Here is an 18,688-nt window from a genome sequence, read left to right as displayed (position 1 = left end):
ATGAAAGCAAGGAATGAGAGCAGAAATGCTTTTCTTGTCCTCACCGCAAGCAGACACTTAGAGAAAACAAACTGTCTGAAGGACAGAGGCTTTTTAATTTCTTGTTTGATGACGGCCATGGAAAAGACAGCAATCATATTGCAGAAGAGAGCAACATGTGCAGTTGCTTGCTTTGGGTGAAGCATTCACCGACTAGCTGCCACTAACCCCTGGAGCCGTGTCAGAGGTGACTCTTGCGTGGCTCGTTGGTCTAGGGGTATGATTCTCGCTTAGGGTGCGAGAGGTCCAAATCCCGGACGAGCCCTTTTTTAGAGCTAAACATACAAATCGTACTAAAAATGCACTATGCCTGACTATTTCTAGTAATACTCGGTGCATTGTTGCGCAACATATTCCTAACCTCAGAAGAAAAATGGATCACCGTGCTTTTTCTGCCTACCTGCTTAGTCTCAGTGTGTCCCAGGTGATGCTTTCCCAAGCTGTACTCGCAGACATTTAGGCATCAGATATTTGTCTGTCGATGCCTGCACAAGTAAATTTTGAATACGTCTAATTGCAAGCATGTTGGATGATATCTCTGAGGTTTTCACACTTGTTCTGCACATTCTGAGCCGCTGCTGATACAGCAGAATAGAAGTAGGATGAAGCCTTGAGAGGAACTTTGCTTTAACAGTAGCAAGCAGCAAGGTCGTTTCTGTAGTGTAGTGGTCATCACGTTCGCCTAACACGCGAAAGGTCCCCAGTTCGAGACCGGGCAGAAACACTGAGCGTTGGCTGCTTTTATGAGCACACTCTAAAACCTTATTATCTGAATGCAAGTTTAAGAAGAGGTGGTCTTTGAACACAGTGAGCCGTGGGAAACTTTCTTTACCTTTGCAAGACGAAACAAAGTTATCTGCATCCATCATCTGGGGGTCGTTCTTGTGCCTATTTTTATTTTGTTTAAGCTATGTTGTACTGTTGGGGCCTTTACACCTGTGACATTGCTGTGAAGGTTGTAAGTGGAAACATTGGCAGGTGCAGATAGAAGAGTTAGACCTAAGCCCCCCTCATGAGCCGTCAGGATGGCCGAGTGGTCTAAGGCGCCAGACTCAAGAGAGCTTGATCTTCAGTGTAGCTGAGCCTTCTGGTCTCCTCATGGAGGCGTGGGTTCAAATCCCACTTCTGACAGGTCCCTTTTACACCCGTAAATCTTCCTGTTTTTTGCAGTGCGTTCCCGGCAAACACCACAATCTTTGCAGGAACCTGTAGCATGTGAAGAGAAATCCACCAACAATCAGGCTGGGCCCTCAATCACAATTCCATGGATTTCTGGAAATGACACCTCAGGCACACCTTCCATTAAATTTGCACTCCATCACAGTAACTGCCATGCTGGGTTTCTAACTAAGCAGTTGATCCCATCATTTGTTGTGAGGCTCTCCTGCCACCTTTTGGGCAGAGAAGGCACTGTCCCTGCAAAAACACAGGCAGACGTGTTCAACAGGGCTTCCTGGTTATGTGGGAGGAGCAGAATGCCATTGGTCCCCCCTTGCAAATTCTAATTTACATAAGGAAGACAGAGAGGTAGCTGGGAGTAGGCACTGCACACGGGCATTGCACTCTCTCTTATGATTTGCAGCCAATTCTAGATTGAGGCAGGAGGAAAGGAGGTGACTCACCCAACAATGGCTACACTGAGAAGTCAGCCACTCTGGGTCTCCCAGGTGAGTGTTTCAGGCCTGTGAGCCACTCATATAAATCTCGCCTGATCGAGCGCTGAGCGAGCGCGTTTGAATCCAAATATCAAACCCCTCTTTCTCAGGCGCAGGAAATGGTGGGCCCTTCATTGCTTCTGGTGTGGAAGTCTATGGGGCAAGGGTCCAGGACTTGCAGAGGAGAACAATTGCCAGAAAGTGCTTGCTGTTCTCATCTGTGCCTTTTTTCTGCTCACTGGCTGATAGGAGATTGGCTGCCCCCTTTCTTGCTAGAGTGAAAAAACAACAACTTGAGAGAAAACATGACGTTGTGAGGCTCACTTAGAGGGAGACTAGCCAAATAGCCCTGCTTTTTTCTGAAAGACGCTTCAGAAATTGTTCAAAATGTCTTCTGGCCACTCAGGCTCGTTGGTCTAGGGGTATGATTCTCGCTTTGGGTGCGAGAGGTCCCGGGTTCAAATCCCGGACGAGCCCATGCTGTGGACATTTTCAGGATGCTTGTAATATAGGAGCATTTCTTCTTTTCAATGCTATAAGACGCTGTGTATGTCGAGAAAGTTCCTTACCCTGCACGCTATTTTCCACTTGTGGCATGATAAAGGAGTGCAGGACTTCTTTGCAACTGCTTTTCTGGGCCAGACCAGCATGGTAGGAACATTACATGCATAGTGTTTTTCTAGTGTAATTTCAGGATATGGTTTCAAAATTGCCTCTTGGAATAAAAGTGGTCCTCATTCCTGTCTTCCAAAGAAATAGAGACCGGGTAAGGAGAGCCCAACTTTGAGCTACAAGGACATTGGCCCTTAGTCTGTGCATTCCAGCCCAATACATGCCAACAAGAATCCTGAGTTAGTGTCTGTTTCTGTAGTGTAGTGGTGATCACGTTCGCCTTACACGCGAAAGGTCCCTGGTTCGAGACCGGGCAGAAACAGCGGTTTGCTGTTTTTAACAGTGTTTGCCTTTACTGGCTGACTTTATAGGAAAGCTGAGATAATAGAGGCTGTCTATCCCTCACCAACCTGACGTAGTGTGCTCCAGGGATCTCAGTGACAGCTCGAAAAGAGAAGTGACGATAGCTTGCGCCATTCGCTTGCTCGCCCTTTGCTCTGAAGGGTGGGCCTACTTCATGAAAGCAAGGAATGAGAGCAGAAATGCTTTTCTTGTCCTCACCACAAGCAGACACTTAGAGAAAACAAACTGTCTGAAGGACAGAGGCTTTTTAATTTCTTGTTTGATAACGGCCATGGAAAAGACAGCAATCATATTGCAGAAGAGAGCAACATGTGCAGTTGCTTGCTTTGGGTGAAGCATTCACCGACTAGCTGCCACTAACCCCTGGAGCCGTGTCAGAGGTGACTCTTGCGTGGCTCGTTGGTCTAGGGGTATGATTCTCGCTTAGGGTGCGAGAGGTCCCGGGTTCAAATCCCGGACGAGCCCTTTTTTAGAGCTAAACATACAAATCCTACTAAAAATGCACTATGCCTGACTATTTCTAGTAATACTCGGTTGATTTTTTGCTTAACATATTCCTAACCTCAGTAGAAAAATGGATCACCGTGCTTTTTCTGCCTACCTGCTTAGTCTCAGTGTGTCCCAGGTGATGCTTTCCCAAGCTGTACTCGCAGACATTTAGGCATCAGATATTTGTCTGTCGATGCCTGCACAAGTAAATTTTGAATACGTCTAATTGCAAGCATGTTGGATGATATCTCTGAGGTTTTCACACTTGTTCTGCACATTCTGAGCCGCTGCTGATACAGCAGAATAGAAGTAGGATGAAGCCTTGAGAGGAACTTTGCTTTAACAGTAGCAAGCAGCAAGGTCGTTTCTGTAGTGTAGTGGTCATCACGTTCGCCTAACACGCGAAAGGTCCCCAGTTCGAGACCGGGCAGAAACACTGAGCGTTGGCTGCTTTTATGTGCACACTCTAAAACCTTATTATCTGAATGCAAGTTTAAGAAGAGGTGGTCTTTGAACACAGTGAGCCGTGGGAAACTTTCTTTACCTTTGCAAGACGAAACAAAGTTATCTGCATCCATCATCTGGGGGTCGTTCTTGTGCCTATTTTTATTTTGTTTAAGCTATGTTGTACTGTTGGGGCCTTTACACCTGTGACATTGCTGTGAAGGTTGTAAGTGGAAACATTGGCAGGTGCAGATAGAAGAGTTAGACCTAAGCCCCCCTCATGAGCCGTCAGGATGGCCGAGTGGTCTAAGGCGCCAGACTCAAGAGAGCTTGATCTTCAGTGTAGCTGAGCCTTCTGGTCTCCTCATGGAGGCGTGGGTTCAAATCCCACTTCTGACAGGTCCCTTTTACACCCTTAAATCTTCCTGTTTTTTGCAGTGCGTTCCCGGCAAACACCACAATCTTTGCAGGAACCTGTAGCATGTGAAGAGAAATCCACCAACAATCAGGCTGGGCCCTCAATCACAATTCCATGGATTTCTGGAAATGACACCTCAGGCACACCTTCCATTAAATTTGCACTCCATCACAGTAACTGCCATGCTGGGTTTCTAACTAAGCAGTTGATCCCATCATTTGTTGTGAGGCTCTCCTGCCACCTTTTGGGCAGAGAAGGCACTGTCCCTGCAAAAACACAGGCAGACATGTTCAACAGGGCTTCCTGGTTATGTGGGAGGAGCAGAATGCCATTGGTCCCCCCTTGCAAATTCTAATTTACATAAGGAAGACAGAGAGGTAGCTGGGAGTAGGCACTGCACACGGGCATTGCACTCTCTCTTATGATTTGCAGCCAATTCTAGATTGAGGCAGGAGGAAAGGAGGTGACTCGCCCAACAATGGCTATACTGAGAAGTCAGCCACTCTGGGTCTCCCAGGTGAGTGTTTCAGGCCTGTGAGCCACTCATATAAATCTCGCCTGATCGAGCCTGATCGAGCGCGTTTGAATCCAAATATCAAACCCCTCTTTCTCAGGCGCAGGAAATGGTGGGCCCTTCATTGCTTCTGGTGTGGAAGTCTATGGGGCAAGGGTCCAGGACTTGCAGAGGAGAACAATTGCCAGAAAGTGCTTGCTGTTCTCATCTGTGCCTTTTTTCTGCTCACTGGCTGATAGGAGATTGGCTGCCCCCTTTCTTGCTAGAGTGAAAAAACAACAACTTGAGAGAAAACATGACGTTGTGAGGCTCACTTAGAGGGAGACTAGCCAAATAGCCCTGCTTTTTTCTGAAAGACGCTTCAGAAATTGTTCAAAATGTCTCCTGGCCACTCAGGCTCGTTGGTCTAGGGGTATGATTCTCGCTTTGGGTGCGAGAGGTCCCGGGTTCAAATCCCGGACGAGCCCATGCTGTGGACATTTTCAGGATGCTTGTAATATAGGAGCATTTCTTCTTTTCAATGCTATAAGACGCTGTGTATGTCGAGAAAGTTCCTTACCCTGCACGCTATTTTCCACTTGTGGCGTGATAAAGGAGTGCAGGACTTCTTTGCAACTGCTTTTCTGGGCCAGACCAGCATGGTAGGAACATTACATGCATAGTGTTTTTCTAGTGTAATTTCAGGATATGGTTTCAAAATCGCCTCTTGGAATAAAAGTGGTCCTCATTCCTGTCTTCCAAAGAAATAGAGACCGGGTAAGGAGAGCCCAACTTTGAGCTACAAGGACATTGGCCCTTAGTCTGTGCATTCCAGCCCAATACATGCCAACAAGATTCCTGAGTTAGTGTCTGTTTCTGTAGTGTAGTGGTTATCACGTTCGCCTGACACGCGAAAGGTCCCTGGTTCGAGACCGGGCAGAAACAGCGGTTTGCTGTTTTTAACAGTGTTTGCCTTTACTGGCTGACTTTATAGGAAAGCTGAGATAATAGAGGCTGTCTATCCCTCACCAACCTGACGTAGTGTGCTCCAGGGATCTCAGTGACAGCTCGAAAAGAGAAGTGACGATAGCTTGCGCCATTCGCTTGCTCGCCCTTTGCTCTGAAGGGTGGGCCTACTTCATGAAAGCAAGGAATGAGAGCAGAAATGCTTTTCTTGTCCTCACCACAAGCAGACACTTAGAGAAAACAAACTGTCTGAAGGACAGAGGCTTTTTAATTTCTTGTTTGATGACGGCCATGGAAAAGACAGCAATCATATTGCAGAAGAGAGCAACATGTGCAATTGCTTGCTTTGGGTGAAGCATTCACCGACTAGCTGCCACTAACCCCTGGAGCCGTGTCAGAGGTGACTCTTGCGTGGCTCGTTGGTCTAGGGGTATGATTCTCGCTTAGGGTGCGAGAGGTCTCGGGTTCAAATCCCGGACGAGCCCTTTTTAGAGCTAAACATACAAATCGTACTAAAAATGCACTATGCCTGACTATTTCTAGTAATACTCGGTTGATTTTTTGCTTAACATATTCCTAACCTCAGTAGAAAAATGGATCACCATGCTTTTTCTGCCTACCTGCTTAGTCTCAGTGTGTCCCAGGTGATGCTTTCCCAAGCTGTACTCGCAGACATTTAGGCATCAGATATTTGTCTGTCGATGCCTGCACAAGTAAATTTTGAATACGTCTAATTGCAAGCATGTTGGATGATATCTCTGAGGTTTTCACACTTGTTCTGCACATTCTGAGCCGCTGCTGATACAGCAGAATAGAAGTAGGATGAAGCCTTGAGAGGAACTTTGCTTTAACAGTAGCAAGCAGCAAGGTCGTTTCTGTAGTGTAGTGGTCATCACGTTCGCCTGACACGCGAAAGGTCCCCAGTTCGAGACCGGGCAGAAACACTGAGCGTTGGCTGCTTTTATGTGCACACTCTAAAACCTTATTATCTGAATGCAAGTTTAAGAAGAGGTGGTCTTTGAACACAGTGAGCCGTGGGAAACTTTCTTTACCTTTGCAAGACGAAACAAAGTTATCTGCATCCATCATCTGGGGGTCGTTCTTGTGCCTATTTTTATTTTGTTTAAGCTATGTTGTATTGTTGGGGCCTTTACACCTGTGACATTGCTGTGAAGGTTGTAAGTGGAAACATTGGCAGGTGCAGATAGAAGAGTTAGACCTAAGCCCCCCTCATGAGCCGTCAGGATGGCCGAGTGGTCTAAGGCGCCAGACTCAAGAGAGCTTGATCTTCAGTGTAGCTGAGCCTTCTGGTCTCCTCATGGAGGCGTGGGTTCAAATCCCACTTCTGACAGGTCCCTTTTACACCCGTAAATCTTCCTGTTTTTTGCAGTGCGTTCCCGGCAAACACCACAATCTTTGCAGGAACCTGTAGCATGTGAAGAGAAATCCACCAACAATCAGGCTGGACCCTCAATCACAATTCCATGGATTTCTGGAAATGACACCTCAGGCACACCTTCCATTAAATTTGCACTCCATCACAGTAACTGCCATGCTGGGTTTCTAACTAAGCAGTTGATCCCATCATTTGTTGTGAGGCTCTCCTGCCACCTTTTGGGCAGAGAAGGCACTGTCCCTGCAAAAACACAGGCAGACATGTTCAACAGGGCTTCCTGGTTATGTGGGAGGAGCAGAATGCCATTGGTCCCCCCTTGCAAATTCTAATTTACATAAGGAAGACAGAGAGGTAGCTGGGAGTAGGCACTGCACACGGGCATGGCACTCTCTCTTATGATTTGCAGCCAATTCTAGATTGAGGCAGGAGGAAAGGAGGTGACTCGCCCAACAATGGCTATACTGAGAAGTCAGCCACTCTGGGTCTCCCAGGTGAGTGTTTCAGGCCTGTGAGCCACTCATATAAATCTCGCCTGATCGAGCGCTGAGCAAGCGCGTTTGAATCCAAATATCAAACCCCTCTTTCTCAGGCGCAGGAAATGGTGGGCCCTTCCTTGCTTCTGGTGTGGAAGTCTATGGGGCAAGGGTCCAGGACTTGCAGAGGAGAACAATTGCCAGAAAGTGCTTGCTGTTCTCATCTGTGCCTTTTTTCTGCTCACTGGCTGATAGGAGATTGGCTGCCCCCTTTCTTGCTAGAGTGAAAAAACAACAACTTGAGAGAAAACATGACGTTGTGAGGCTCACTTAGAGGGAGACTAGCCAAATAGCCCTGCTTTTTTCTGAAAGACGCTTCAGAAATTGTTCAAAATGTCTCCTGGCCACTCAGGCTCGTTGGTCTAGGGGTATGATTCTCGCTTTGGGTGCGAGAGGTCCCGGGTTCAAATCCCGGACGAGCCCATGCAGTGGACATTTTCAGGATGCTTGTAATATAGGAGCATTTCTTCTTTTCAATGCTATAAGACGCTGTGTATGTCGAGAAAGTTCCTTACCCTGCACGCTATTTTCCACTTGTGGCGTGATAAAGGAGTGCAGGACTTCTTTGCAACTGCTTTTCTGGGCCAGACCAGCATGGTAGGAACATTACATGCATAGTGTTTTTCTAGTGTAATTTCAGGATATGGTTTCAAAATCGCCTCTTGGAATAAAAGTGGTCCTCATTCCTGTCTTCCAAAGAAATAGAGACCGGGTAAGGAGAGCCCAACTTTGAGCTACAAGGACATTGGCCCTTAGTCTGTGCATTCCAGCCCAATACATGCCAACAAGATTCCTGAGTTAGTGTCTGTTTCTGTAGTGTAGTGGTTATCACGTTTGCCTGACACGCGAAAAGTCCCTGGTTCGAGACCGGGCAGAAACAGCGGTTTGCTGTTTTTAACAGTGTTTGCCTTTACTGGCTGACTTTATAGGAAAGCTGAGATAATAGAGGCTGTCTATCCCTCACCAACCTGACGTAATGTGCTCCAGGGATCTCAGTGACAGCTCGAAAAGAGAAGTGACGATAGCTTGCGCCATTCGCTTGCTCGCCCTTTGCTCTGAAGGGTGGGCCTACTTCATGAAAGCAAGGAATGAGAGCAGAAATGCTTTTCTTGTCCTCACCACAAGCAGACACTTAGAGAAAACAAACTGTCTGAAGGACAGAGGCTTTTTAATTTCTTGTTTGATGATGGCCATGGAAAAGACAGCAATCATATTGCAGAAGAGAGCAACATGTGCAGTTGCTTGCTTTGGGTGAAGCATTCACCGACTAGCTGCCACTAACCCCTGGAGCCGTGTCAGAGGTGACTCTTGCGTGGCTCGTTGGTCTAGGGGTATGATTCTTGCTTAGGGTGCGAGAGGTCCCGGGTTCAAATCCCGGACGAGCCCTTTTTAGAGCTAAACATACAAATCGTACTAAAAATGCACTATGCCTGACTATTTCTAGTAATACTCGGTTGATTTTTTGCTTAACATATTCCTAACCTCAGTAGAAAAATGGATCACCGTGCTTTTTCTGCCTACCTGCTTAGTCTCAGTGTGTCCCAGGTGATGCTTTCCCAAGCTGTACTCGCAGACATTTAGGCATCAGATATTTGTCTGTCGATGCCTGCACAAGTACATTTTGAATACGTCTAATTGCAAGCATGTTGGATGATATCTCTGAGGTTTTCACACTTGTTCTGCACATTCTGAGCCGCTGCTGATACAGCAGAATAGAAGTAGGATGAAGCCTTGAGAGGAACTTTGCTTTAACAGTAGCAAGCAGCAAGGTCGTTTCTGTAGTGTAGTGGTCATCACGTTCGCCTAACACGCGAAAAGTCCCCAGTTCGAGACCGGGCAGAAACACTGAGCATTGGCTGCTTTTATGTGCACACTCTAAAACCTTATTATCTGAATGCAAGTTTAAGAAGAGGTGGTCTTTAAACACAGTGAGCCGTGGGAAACTTTCTTTACCTTTGCAAGACGAAACAAAGTTATCTGCATCCATCATCTGGGGGTCGTTCTTGTGCCTATTTTTATTTTGTTTAAGCTATGTTGTATTGTTGGGGCCTTTACACCTGTGACATTGCTGTGAAGGTTGTAAGTGGAAACATTGGCAGGTGCAGATAGAAGAGTTAGACCTAAGCCCCCCTCATGAGCCGTCAGGATGGCCGAGTGGTCTAAGGCGCCAGACTCAAGAGAGCTTGATCTTCAGTGTAGCTGAGCCTTCTGGTCTCCTCATGGAGGTGTGGGTTCAAATCCCACTTCTGACAGGTCCCTTTTACACCCGTAAATCTTCCTGTTTTTTGCAGTGCGTTCCCGGCAAACACCACAATCTTTGCAGGAACCTGTAGCATGTGAAGAGAAATCCACCAACAATCAGGCTGGACCCTCAATCACAATTCCATGGATTTCTGGAAATGACACCTCAGGCACACCTTCCATTAAATTTGCACTCCATCACAGTAACTGCCATGCTGGGTTTCTAACTAAGCAGTTGATCCCATCATTTGTTGTGAGGCTCTCCTGCCACCTTTTGGGCAGAGAAGGCACTGTCCCTGCAAAAACACAGGCAGACATGTTCAACAGGGCTTCCTGGTTATGTGGGAGGAGCAGAATGCCATTGGTCCCCCCTTGCAAATTCTAATTTACATAAGGAAGACAGAGAGGTAGCTGGGAGTAGGCACTGCACACGGGCATGGCACTCTCTCTTATGATTTGCAGCCAATTCTAGATTGAGGCAGGAAGAAAGGAGGTGACTCGCCCAACAATGGCTATACTGAGAAGTCAGCCACTCTGGGTCTCCCAGGTGAGTGTTTCAGGCCTGTGAGCCACTCATATAAATCTCGCCTGATCGAGCGCTGAGCGAGCGTGTTTGAATCCAAATATCAAACCCCTCTTTCTCAGGCGCAGGAAATGGTGGGCCCTTCCTTGCTTCTGGTGTGGAAGTCTATGGGGCAAGGGTCCAGGACTTGCAGAGGAGAACAATTGCCAGAAAGTGCTTGCTGTTCTCATCTGTGCCTTTTTTCTGCTCACTGGCTGATAGGAGATTGGCTGCCCCCTTTCTTGCTAGAGTGAAAAAACAACAACTTGAGAGAAACCATGACGTTGTGAGGCTCACTTAGAGGGAGACTAGCCAAATAGCCCTGCTTTTTTCTGAAAGACGCTTCAGAAATTGTTCAAAATGTCTCCTGGCCACTCAGGCTCGTTGGTCTAGGGGTATGATTCTCGCTTTGGGTGCGAGAGGTCCCGGGTTCAAATCCCGGACGAGCCCATGCTGTGGACATTTTCAGGATGCTTGTAATATAGGAGCATTTCTTCTTTTCAATGCTATAAGACGCTGTGTATGTCGAGAAAGTTCCTTACCCTGCACGCTATTTTCCACTTGTGGCGTGATAAAGGAGTGCAGGACTTCTTTGCAACTGCTTTTCTGGGCCAGACCAGCATGGTAGGAACATTACATGCATAGTGTTTTTCTAGTGTAATTTCAGGATATGGTTTCAAAATCGCCTCTTGGAATAAAAGTGGTCCTCATTCCTGTCTTCCAAAGAAATAGAGACCGGGTAAGGAGAGCCCAACTTTGAGCTACAAGGACATTGGCCCTTAGTCTGTGCATTCCAGCCCAATACATGCCAACAAGATTCCTGAGTTAGTGTCTGTTTCTGTAGTGTAGTGGTTATCACGTTCGCCTTACACGCGAAAGGTCCCTGGTTCGAGACCGGGCAGAAACAGCGGTTTGCTGTTTTTAACAGTGTTTGCCTTTACTGGCTGACTTTATAGGAAAGCTGAGATAATAGAGGCTGTCTATCCCTCACCAACCTGACGTAGTGTGCTCCAGGGATCTCAGTGACAGCTCGAAAAGAGAAGTGACGATAGCTTGCGCCATTCGCTTGCTCGCCCTTTGCTCTGAAGGGTGGGCCTACTTCATGAAAGCAAGGAATGAGAGCAGAAATGCTTTTCTTGTCCTCACCACAAGCAGACACTTAGAGAAAACAAACTGTCTGAAGGACAGAGGCTTTTTAATTTCTTGTTTGATGACGGCCATGGAAAAGACAGCAATCATATTGCAGAAGAGAGCAACATGTGCAGTTGCTTGCTTTGGGTGAAGCATTCACCGACTAGCTGCCACTAACCCCTGGAGCCGTGTCAGAGGTGACTCTTGCGTGGCTCGTTGGTCTAGGGGTATGATTCTCGCTTAGGGTGCGAGAGGTCCCGGGTTCAAATCCCGGACGAGCCCTTTTTAGAGCTAAACATACAAATCGTACTAAAAATGCACTATGCCTGACTATTTCTAGTAATACTCGGTTGATTTTTTGCTTAACATATTCCTAACCTCAGTAGAAAAATGGATCACCGTGCTTTTTCTGCCTACCTGCTTAGTCTCAGTGTGTCCCAGGTGATGCTTTCCCAAGCTGTACTCGCAGACATTTAGGCATCAGATATTTGTCTGTCGATGCCTGCACAAGTAAATTTTGAATACGTCTAATTGCAAGCATGTTGGATGATATCTCTGAGGTTTTCACACTTGTTCTGCACATTCTGAGCCGCTGCTGATACAGCAGAATAGAAGTAGGATGAAGCCTTGAGAGGAACTTTGCTTTAACAGTAGCAAGCAGCAAGGTCGTTTCTGTAGTGTAGTGGTCATCACGTTCGCCTAACACGCGAAAGGTCCCCAGTTCGAGACCGGGCAGAAACACTGAGCATTGGCTGCTTTTATGTGCACACTCTAAAACCTTATTATCTGAATGCAAGTTTAAGAAGAGGTGGTCTTTAAACACAGTGAGCCGTGGGAAACTTTCTTTACCTTTGCAAGACGAAACAAAGTTATCTGCATCCATCATCTGGGGGTCGTTCTTGTGCCTATTTTTATTTTGTTTAAGCTATGTTGTATTGTTGGGGCCTTTACACCTGTGACATTGCTGTGAAGGTTGTAAGTGGAAACATTGGCAGGTGCAGATAGAAGAGTTAGACCTAAGCCCCCCTCATGAGCCGTCAGGATGGCCGAGTGGTCTAAGGTGCCAGACTCAAGAGAGCTTGATCTTCAGTGTAGCTGAGCCTTCTGGTCTCCTCATGGAGGTGTGGGTTCAAATCCCACTTCTGACAAGTCCCTTTTACACCCGTAAATCTTCCTGTTTTTTGCAGTGCGTTCCCGGCAAACACCACAATCTTTGCAGGAACCTGTAGCATGTGAAGAGAAATCCACCAACAATCAGGCTGGACCCTCAATCACAATTCCATGGATTTCTGGAAATGACACCTCAGGCACACCTTCCATTAAATTTGCACTCCATCACAGTAACTGCCATGCTGGGTTTCTAACTAAGCAGTTGATCCCATCATTTGTTGTGAGGCTCTCCTGCCACCTTTTGGGCAGAGAAGGCACTGTCCCTACAAAAACACAGGCAGACATGTTCAACAGGGCTTCCTGGTTATGTGGGAGGAGCAGAATGCCATTGGTCCCCCCTTGCAAATTCTAATTTACATAAGGAAGACAGAGAGGTAGCTGGGAGTAGGCACTGCACACGGGCATGGCACTCTCTCTTATGATTTGCAGCCAATTCTAGATTGAGGCAGGAAGAAAGGAGGTGACTCGCCCAACAATGGCTATACTGAGAAGTCAGCCACTCTGGGTCTCCCAGGTGAGTGTTTCAGGCCTGTGAGCCACTCATATAAATCTCGCCTGATCGAGCGCTGAGCGAGCGTGTTTGAATCCAAATATCAAACCCCTCTTTCTCAGGCGCAGGAAATGGTGGGCCCTTCCTTGCTTCTGGTGTGGAAGTCTATGGGGCAAGGGTCCAGGACTTGCAGAGGAGAACAATTGCCAGAAAGTGCTTGCTGTTCTCATCTGTGCCTTTTTTCTGCTCACTGGCTGATAGGAGATTGGCTGCCCCCTTTCTTGCTAGAGTGAAAAAACAACAACTTGAGAGAAACCATGACGTTGTGAGGCTCACTTAGAGGGAGACTAGCCAAATAGCCCTGCTTTTTTCTGAAAGACGCTTCAGAAATTGTTCAAAATGTCTCCTGGCCACTCAGGCTCGTTGGTCTAGGGGTATGATTCTCGCTTTGGGTGCGAGAGGTCCCGGGTTCAAATCCCGGACGAGCCCATGCTGTGGACATTTTCAGGATGCTTGTAATATAGGAGCATTTCTTCTTTTCAATGCTATAAGACGCTGTGTATGTCGAGAAAGTTCCTTACCCTGCACGCTATTTTCCACTTGTGGCGTGATAAAGGAGTGCAGGACTTCTTTGCAACTGCTTTTCTGGGCCAGACCAGCATGGTAGGAACATTACATGCATAGTGTTTTTCTAGTGTAATTTCAGGATATGGTTTCAAAATCGCCTCTTGGAATAAAAGTGGTCCTCATTCCTGTCTTCCAAAGAAATAGAGACCGGGTAAGGAGAGCCCAACTTTGAGCTACAAGGACATTGGCCCTTAGTCTGTGCATTCCAGCCCAATACATGCCAACAAGATTCCTGAGTTAGTGTCTGTTTCTGTAGTGTAGTGGTTATCACGTTCGCCTTACACGCGAAAGGTCCCTGGTTCGAGACCGGGCAGAAACAGCGGTTTGCTGTTTTTAACAGTGTTTGCCTTTACTGGCTGACTTTATAGGAAAGCTGAGATAATAGAGGCTGTCTATCCCTCACCAACCTGACGTAGTGTGCTCCAGGGATCTCAGTGACAGCTCGAAAAGAGAAGTGACGATAGCTTGCGCCATTCGCTTGCTCGCCCTTTGCTCTGAAGGGTGGGCCTACTTCATGAAAGCAAGGAATGAGAGCAGAAATGCTTTTCTTGTCCTCACCACAAGCAGACACTTAGAGAAAACAAACTGTCTGAAGGACAGAGGCTTTTTAATTTCTTGTTTGATGACGGCCATGGAAAAGACAGCAATCATATTGCAGAAGAGAGCAACATGTGCAGTTGCTTGCTTTGGGTGAAGCATTCACCGACTAGCTGCCACTAACCCCTGGAGCCGTGTCAGAGGTGACTCTTGCGTGGCTCGTTGGTCTAGGGGTATGATTCTCGCTTAGGGTGCGAGAGGTCCCGGGTTCAAATCCCGGACGAGCCCTTTTTAGAGCTAAACATACAAATCGTACTAAAAATGCACTATGCCTGACTATTTCTAGTAATACTCGGTTGATTTTTTGCTTAACATATTCCTAACCTCAGTAGAAAAATGGATCACCGTGCTTTTTCTGCCTACCTGCTTAGTCTCAGTGTGTCCCAGGTGATGCTTTCCCAAGCTGTACTCGCAGACATTTAGGCATCAGATATTTGTCTGTCGATGCCTGCACAAGTAAATTTTGAATACGTCTAATTGCAAGCATGTTGGATGATATCTCTGAGGTTTTCACACTTGTTCTGCACATTCTGAGCCGCTGCTGATACAGCAGAATAGAAGTAGGATGAAGCCTTGAGAGGAACTTTGCTTTAACAGTAGCAAGCAGCAAGGTCGTTTCTGTAGTGTAGTGGTCATCACGTTCGCCTAACACGCGAAAGGTCCCCAGTTCGAGACCGGGCAGAAACACTGAGCGTTGGCTGCTTTTATGTGCACACTCTAAAACCTTATTATCTGAATGCAAGTTTAAGAAGAGGTGGTCTTTGAACACAGTGAGCCGTGGGAAACTTTCTTTACCTTTGCAAGACGAAACAAAGTTATCTGCATACATCATCTGAGGGTCGTTCTTGTGCCTATTTTTATTTTGTTTAAGCTATGTTGTACTGTTGGGGCCTTTACACCTGTGACATTGCTGTGAAGGTTGTAAGTGGAAACATTGGCAGGTGCAGATAGAAGAGTTAGACCTAAGCCCCCCTCATGAGCCGTCAGGATGGCCGAGTGGTCTAAGGCCCCAGACTCAAGAGAGCTTGATCTTCAGTGTAGCTGAGCCTTCTGGACTCCTCATGGAGGCGTGGGTTCAAATCCCACTTCTGACAGGTCCCTTTTACACCCGTAAATCTTCCTGTTTTTTGCAGTGCGTTCCCGGCAAACACCACAATCTTTGCAGGAACCTGTAGCATGTGAAGAGAAATCCACCAACAATCAGGCTGGGCCCTCAATCACAATTCCATGGATTTCTGGAAATGACACCTCAGGCACACCTTCCATTAAATTTGCACTCCATCACAGTAACTGCCATGCTGGGTTTCTAACTAAGCAGTTGATCCCATCATTTGTTGTGAGGCTCTCCTGCCACCTTTTGGGCAGAGAAGGCACTGTCCCTGCAAAAACACAGGCAGACATGTTCAACAGGGCTTCCTGGTTATGTGGGAGGAGCAGAATGCCATTGGTCCCCCCTTGCAAATTCTAATTTACATAAGGAAGACAGAGAGGTAGCTGGGAGTAGGCACTGCACACGGGCATTGCACTCTCTCTTATGATTTGCAGCCAATTCTAGATTGAGGCAGGAGGAAAGGAGGTGACTCACCCAACAATGGCTATACTGAGAAGTCAGCCACTCTGGGTCTCCCAGGTGAGTGTTTCAGGCCTGTGAGCCACTCATATAAATCTCGCCTGATCGAGCGCGTTTGAATCCAAATATCAAACCCCTCTTTCTCAGGCGCAGGAAATGGTGGGCCCTTCATTGCTTCTGGTGTGGAAGTCTATGGGGCAAGGGTCCAGGACTTGCAGAGGAGAACAATTGCCAGAAAGTGCTTGCTGTTCTCATCTGTGCCTTTTTTCTGCTCACTGGCTGATAGGAGATTGGCTGCCCCCTTTCTTGCTAGAGTGAAAAAACAACAACTTGAGAGAAAACATGACGTTGTGAGGCTCACTTAGAGGGAGACTAGCCAAATAGCCCTGCTTTTTTCTGAAAGACGCTTCAGAAATTGTTCAAAATGTCTCCTGGCCACTCAGGCTCGTTGGTCTAGGGGTATGATTCTCGCTTTGGGTGCGAGAGGTCCCGGGTTCAAATCCCGGACGAGCCCATGCTGTGGACATTTTCAGGATGCTTGTAATATAGGAGCATTTCTTCTTTTCAATGCTATAAGACGCTGTGTATGTCGAGAAAGTTCCTTACCCTGCACGCTATTTTCCACTTGTGGCGTGATAAAGGAGTGCAGGACTTCTTTGCAACTGCTTTTCTGGGCCAGACCAGCATGGTAGGAACATTACATGCATAGTGTTTTTCTAGTGTAATTTCAGGATATGGTTTCAAAATCGCCTCTTGGAATAAAAGTGGTCCTCATTCCTGTCTTCCAAAGAAATAGAGACCGGGTAAGGAGAGCCCAACTTTGAGCTACAAGGACATTGGCCCTTAGTCTGTGCATTTCAGCCCAATACATGCCAACAAGATTCCTGAGTTAGTGTCTGTTTCTGTAGTGTAGTGGTTATCACGTTCGCCTGACACGCGAAAGGTCCCTGGTTCGAGACCGGGCAGAAACAGCGGTTTGCTGTTTTTAACAGTGTTTGCCTTTACTGGCTGACTTTATAGGAAAGCTGAGATAATAGAGGCTGTCTATCCCTCACCAACCTGACGTAGTGTGCTCCAGGGATCTCAGTGACAGCTCGAAAAGAGAAGTGACGATAGCTTGCGCCATTCGCTTGCTCGCCCTTTGCTCTGAAGGGTGGGCCTACTTCATGAAAGCAAGGAATGAGAGCAGAAATGCTTTTCTTGTCCTCACCACAAGCAGACACTTAGAGAAAACAAACTGTCTGAAGGACAGAGGCTTTTTAATTTCTTGTTTGATGACGGCCATGGAAAAGACAGCAATCATATTGCAGAAGAGAGCAACATGTGCAGTTGCTTGCTTTGGGTGAAGCATTCACCGACTAGCTGCCACTAACCCCTGGAGCCGTGTCAGAGGTGACTCTTGCGTGGCTCGTTGGTCTAGGGGTATGATTCTCGCTTAGGGTGCGAGAGGTCTCGGGTTCAAATCCCGGACGAGCCCTTTTTAGAGCTAAACATACAAATCGTACTAAAAATGCACTATGCCTGACTATTTCTAGTAATACTCGGTTGATTTTTTGCTTAACATATTCCTAACCTCAGTAGAAAAATGGATCACCGTGCTTTTTCTGCCTACCTGCTTAGTCTCAGTGTGTCCCAGGTGATGCTTTCCCAAGCTGTACTCGCAGACATTTAGGCATCAGATATTTGTCTGTCGATGCCTGCACAAGTAAATTTTGAATACGTCTAATTGCAAGCATGTTGGATGATATCTCTGAGGCTTTCACACTTGTTCTGCACATTCTGAGCCGCTGCTGATACAGCAGAATAGAAGTAGGATGAAGCCTTGAGAGGAACTTTGCTTTAACAGTAGCAAGCAGCAAGGTCGTTTCTGTAGTGTAGTGGTCATCATGTTCGCCTAACACGCGAAAGGTCCCCAGTTCGAGACCGGGCAGAAACACTGAGCGTTGGCTGCTTTTATGTGCACACTCTAAAACCTTATTATCTGAATGCAAGTTTAAGAAGAGGTGGTCTTTGAACACAGTGAGCCGTGGGAAACTTTCTTTACCTTTGCAAGACGAAACAAAGTTATCTGCATCCATCATCTGGGGGTCGTTCTTGTGCCTATTTTTATTTTGTTTAAGCTATGTTGTATTGTTGGGGCCTTTACACCTGTGACATTGCTGTGAAGGTTGTAAGTGGAAACATTGGCAGGTGCAGATAGAAGAGTTAGACCTAAGCCCCCCTCATGAGCCGTCAGGATGGCCGAGTGGTCTAAGGCGCCAGACTCAAGAGAGCTTGATCTTCAGTGTAGCTGAGCCTTCTGGTCTCCTTATGGAGGCGTGGGTTCAAATCCCACTTCTGACAGGTCCCTTTTACACCCGTAAATCTTCCTGTTTTTTGCAGTGCGTTCCCGGCAAACACCACAATCTTTGCAGGAACCTGTAGCATGTGAAGAGAAATCCACCAACAATCAGGCTGGACCCTCAATCACAATTCCATGGATTTCTGGAAATGACACCTCAGGCACACCTTCCATTAAATTTGCACTCCATCACAGTAACTGCCATGCTGGGTTTCTAACTAAGCAGTTGATCCCATCATTTGTTGTGAGGCTCTCCTGCCACCTTTTGGGCAGAGAAGGCACTGTCCCTGCAAAAACACAGGCAGACATGTTCAACAGGGCTTCCTGGTTATGTGGGAGGAGCAGAATGCCATTGGTCCCCCCTTGCAAATTCTAATTTACATAAGGAAGACAGAGAGGTAGCTGGGAGTAGGCACTGCACACGGGCATGGCACTCTCTCTTATGATTTGCAGCCAATTCTAGATTGAGGCAGGAGGAAAGGAGGTGACTCGCCCAACAATGGCTATACTGAGAAGTCAGCCACTCTGGGTCTCCCAGGTGAGTGTTTCAG

At 47.0% G+C, this 18,688-nt stretch overlaps 32 non-coding genes across 32 annotated transcripts; all 32 read left to right on the top strand.

The window, feature by feature from the left end:
- Positions 1–690: 690 nt before the first annotated feature.
- TRNAV-AAC (transfer RNA valine (anticodon AAC)) lies at positions 691–763 on the top strand. The gene has a single exon. It is a non-coding gene; the product is annotated as a tRNA-Val (tRNA).
- Positions 764–1,058: 295 nt separating this feature from the next.
- On the top strand, positions 1,059–1,170 carry TRNAL-CAA (transfer RNA leucine (anticodon CAA)). The gene is made up of 2 exons: positions 1,059–1,096; positions 1,125–1,170. It is a non-coding gene; the product is annotated as a tRNA-Leu (tRNA).
- Positions 1,171–2,099: 929 nt separating this feature from the next.
- On the top strand, positions 2,100–2,171 carry TRNAP-UGG (transfer RNA proline (anticodon UGG)). Its single transcript has one exon. It is a non-coding gene; the product is annotated as a tRNA-Pro (tRNA).
- Positions 2,172–2,555: 384 nt separating this feature from the next.
- TRNAV-UAC (transfer RNA valine (anticodon UAC)) lies at positions 2,556–2,628 on the top strand. Its single transcript has one exon. It is a non-coding gene; the product is annotated as a tRNA-Val (tRNA).
- Positions 2,629–3,062: 434 nt separating this feature from the next.
- On the top strand, positions 3,063–3,134 carry TRNAP-AGG (transfer RNA proline (anticodon AGG)). The gene has a single exon. It is a non-coding gene; the product is annotated as a tRNA-Pro (tRNA).
- A 387-nt stretch (positions 3,135–3,521) lies between these two features.
- Positions 3,522–3,594, top strand: TRNAV-AAC (transfer RNA valine (anticodon AAC)). Its single transcript has one exon. It is a non-coding gene; the product is annotated as a tRNA-Val (tRNA).
- A 295-nt stretch (positions 3,595–3,889) lies between these two features.
- TRNAL-CAA (transfer RNA leucine (anticodon CAA)) lies at positions 3,890–4,001 on the top strand. Its single transcript has 2 exons — positions 3,890–3,927; positions 3,956–4,001. It is a non-coding gene; the product is annotated as a tRNA-Leu (tRNA).
- A 928-nt stretch (positions 4,002–4,929) lies between these two features.
- On the top strand, positions 4,930–5,001 carry TRNAP-UGG (transfer RNA proline (anticodon UGG)). Its single transcript has one exon. It is a non-coding gene; the product is annotated as a tRNA-Pro (tRNA).
- Positions 5,002–5,385: 384 nt separating this feature from the next.
- TRNAV-GAC (transfer RNA valine (anticodon GAC)) lies at positions 5,386–5,458 on the top strand. The gene has a single exon. It is a non-coding gene; the product is annotated as a tRNA-Val (tRNA).
- A 434-nt stretch (positions 5,459–5,892) lies between these two features.
- On the top strand, positions 5,893–5,964 carry TRNAP-AGG (transfer RNA proline (anticodon AGG)). The gene has a single exon. It is a non-coding gene; the product is annotated as a tRNA-Pro (tRNA).
- A 386-nt stretch (positions 5,965–6,350) lies between these two features.
- On the top strand, positions 6,351–6,423 carry TRNAV-GAC (transfer RNA valine (anticodon GAC)). The gene has a single exon. It is a non-coding gene; the product is annotated as a tRNA-Val (tRNA).
- Positions 6,424–6,718: 295 nt separating this feature from the next.
- TRNAL-CAA (transfer RNA leucine (anticodon CAA)) lies at positions 6,719–6,830 on the top strand. Its single transcript has 2 exons — positions 6,719–6,756; positions 6,785–6,830. It is a non-coding gene; the product is annotated as a tRNA-Leu (tRNA).
- Positions 6,831–7,759: 929 nt separating this feature from the next.
- Positions 7,760–7,831, top strand: TRNAP-UGG (transfer RNA proline (anticodon UGG)). Its single transcript has one exon. It is a non-coding gene; the product is annotated as a tRNA-Pro (tRNA).
- Positions 7,832–8,215: 384 nt separating this feature from the next.
- Positions 8,216–8,288, top strand: TRNAV-GAC (transfer RNA valine (anticodon GAC)). Its single transcript has one exon. It is a non-coding gene; the product is annotated as a tRNA-Val (tRNA).
- A 434-nt stretch (positions 8,289–8,722) lies between these two features.
- On the top strand, positions 8,723–8,794 carry TRNAP-AGG (transfer RNA proline (anticodon AGG)). The gene has a single exon. It is a non-coding gene; the product is annotated as a tRNA-Pro (tRNA).
- Positions 8,795–9,180: 386 nt separating this feature from the next.
- On the top strand, positions 9,181–9,253 carry TRNAV-AAC (transfer RNA valine (anticodon AAC)). The gene has a single exon. It is a non-coding gene; the product is annotated as a tRNA-Val (tRNA).
- A 295-nt stretch (positions 9,254–9,548) lies between these two features.
- TRNAL-CAA (transfer RNA leucine (anticodon CAA)) lies at positions 9,549–9,660 on the top strand. Its single transcript has 2 exons — positions 9,549–9,586; positions 9,615–9,660. It is a non-coding gene; the product is annotated as a tRNA-Leu (tRNA).
- A 929-nt stretch (positions 9,661–10,589) lies between these two features.
- TRNAP-UGG (transfer RNA proline (anticodon UGG)) lies at positions 10,590–10,661 on the top strand. The gene has a single exon. It is a non-coding gene; the product is annotated as a tRNA-Pro (tRNA).
- Positions 10,662–11,045: 384 nt separating this feature from the next.
- TRNAV-UAC (transfer RNA valine (anticodon UAC)) lies at positions 11,046–11,118 on the top strand. Its single transcript has one exon. It is a non-coding gene; the product is annotated as a tRNA-Val (tRNA).
- Positions 11,119–11,552: 434 nt separating this feature from the next.
- Positions 11,553–11,624, top strand: TRNAP-AGG (transfer RNA proline (anticodon AGG)). Its single transcript has one exon. It is a non-coding gene; the product is annotated as a tRNA-Pro (tRNA).
- A 386-nt stretch (positions 11,625–12,010) lies between these two features.
- On the top strand, positions 12,011–12,083 carry TRNAV-AAC (transfer RNA valine (anticodon AAC)). The gene has a single exon. It is a non-coding gene; the product is annotated as a tRNA-Val (tRNA).
- Positions 12,084–12,378: 295 nt separating this feature from the next.
- TRNAL-CAA (transfer RNA leucine (anticodon CAA)) lies at positions 12,379–12,490 on the top strand. The gene is made up of 2 exons: positions 12,379–12,416; positions 12,445–12,490. It is a non-coding gene; the product is annotated as a tRNA-Leu (tRNA).
- Positions 12,491–13,419: 929 nt separating this feature from the next.
- On the top strand, positions 13,420–13,491 carry TRNAP-UGG (transfer RNA proline (anticodon UGG)). The gene has a single exon. It is a non-coding gene; the product is annotated as a tRNA-Pro (tRNA).
- Positions 13,492–13,875: 384 nt separating this feature from the next.
- Positions 13,876–13,948, top strand: TRNAV-UAC (transfer RNA valine (anticodon UAC)). The gene has a single exon. It is a non-coding gene; the product is annotated as a tRNA-Val (tRNA).
- A 434-nt stretch (positions 13,949–14,382) lies between these two features.
- TRNAP-AGG (transfer RNA proline (anticodon AGG)) lies at positions 14,383–14,454 on the top strand. Its single transcript has one exon. It is a non-coding gene; the product is annotated as a tRNA-Pro (tRNA).
- Positions 14,455–14,840: 386 nt separating this feature from the next.
- TRNAV-AAC (transfer RNA valine (anticodon AAC)) lies at positions 14,841–14,913 on the top strand. The gene has a single exon. It is a non-coding gene; the product is annotated as a tRNA-Val (tRNA).
- Positions 14,914–15,208: 295 nt separating this feature from the next.
- TRNAL-CAA (transfer RNA leucine (anticodon CAA)) lies at positions 15,209–15,320 on the top strand. Its single transcript has 2 exons — positions 15,209–15,246; positions 15,275–15,320. It is a non-coding gene; the product is annotated as a tRNA-Leu (tRNA).
- Positions 15,321–16,238: 918 nt separating this feature from the next.
- Positions 16,239–16,310, top strand: TRNAP-UGG (transfer RNA proline (anticodon UGG)). Its single transcript has one exon. It is a non-coding gene; the product is annotated as a tRNA-Pro (tRNA).
- Positions 16,311–16,694: 384 nt separating this feature from the next.
- Positions 16,695–16,767, top strand: TRNAV-GAC (transfer RNA valine (anticodon GAC)). Its single transcript has one exon. It is a non-coding gene; the product is annotated as a tRNA-Val (tRNA).
- Positions 16,768–17,201: 434 nt separating this feature from the next.
- On the top strand, positions 17,202–17,273 carry TRNAP-AGG (transfer RNA proline (anticodon AGG)). The gene has a single exon. It is a non-coding gene; the product is annotated as a tRNA-Pro (tRNA).
- A 386-nt stretch (positions 17,274–17,659) lies between these two features.
- TRNAV-AAC (transfer RNA valine (anticodon AAC)) lies at positions 17,660–17,732 on the top strand. The gene has a single exon. It is a non-coding gene; the product is annotated as a tRNA-Val (tRNA).
- Positions 17,733–18,027: 295 nt separating this feature from the next.
- On the top strand, positions 18,028–18,139 carry TRNAL-CAA (transfer RNA leucine (anticodon CAA)). Its single transcript has 2 exons — positions 18,028–18,065; positions 18,094–18,139. It is a non-coding gene; the product is annotated as a tRNA-Leu (tRNA).
- The last annotated feature ends 549 nt before the right edge of the window (positions 18,140–18,688 follow it).

Source organism: Lissotriton helveticus, chromosome 10 (genome assembly GCF_964261635.1).
Source record: "Lissotriton helveticus chromosome 10, aLisHel1.1, whole genome shotgun sequence".
NCBI classification, from domain to species: Eukaryota; Metazoa; Chordata; class Amphibia; order Caudata; family Salamandridae; genus Lissotriton; species Lissotriton helveticus.
Note: the sequence above shows the minus strand (reverse complement) of the source record. Positions and strands in the feature narration are given on the sequence as shown.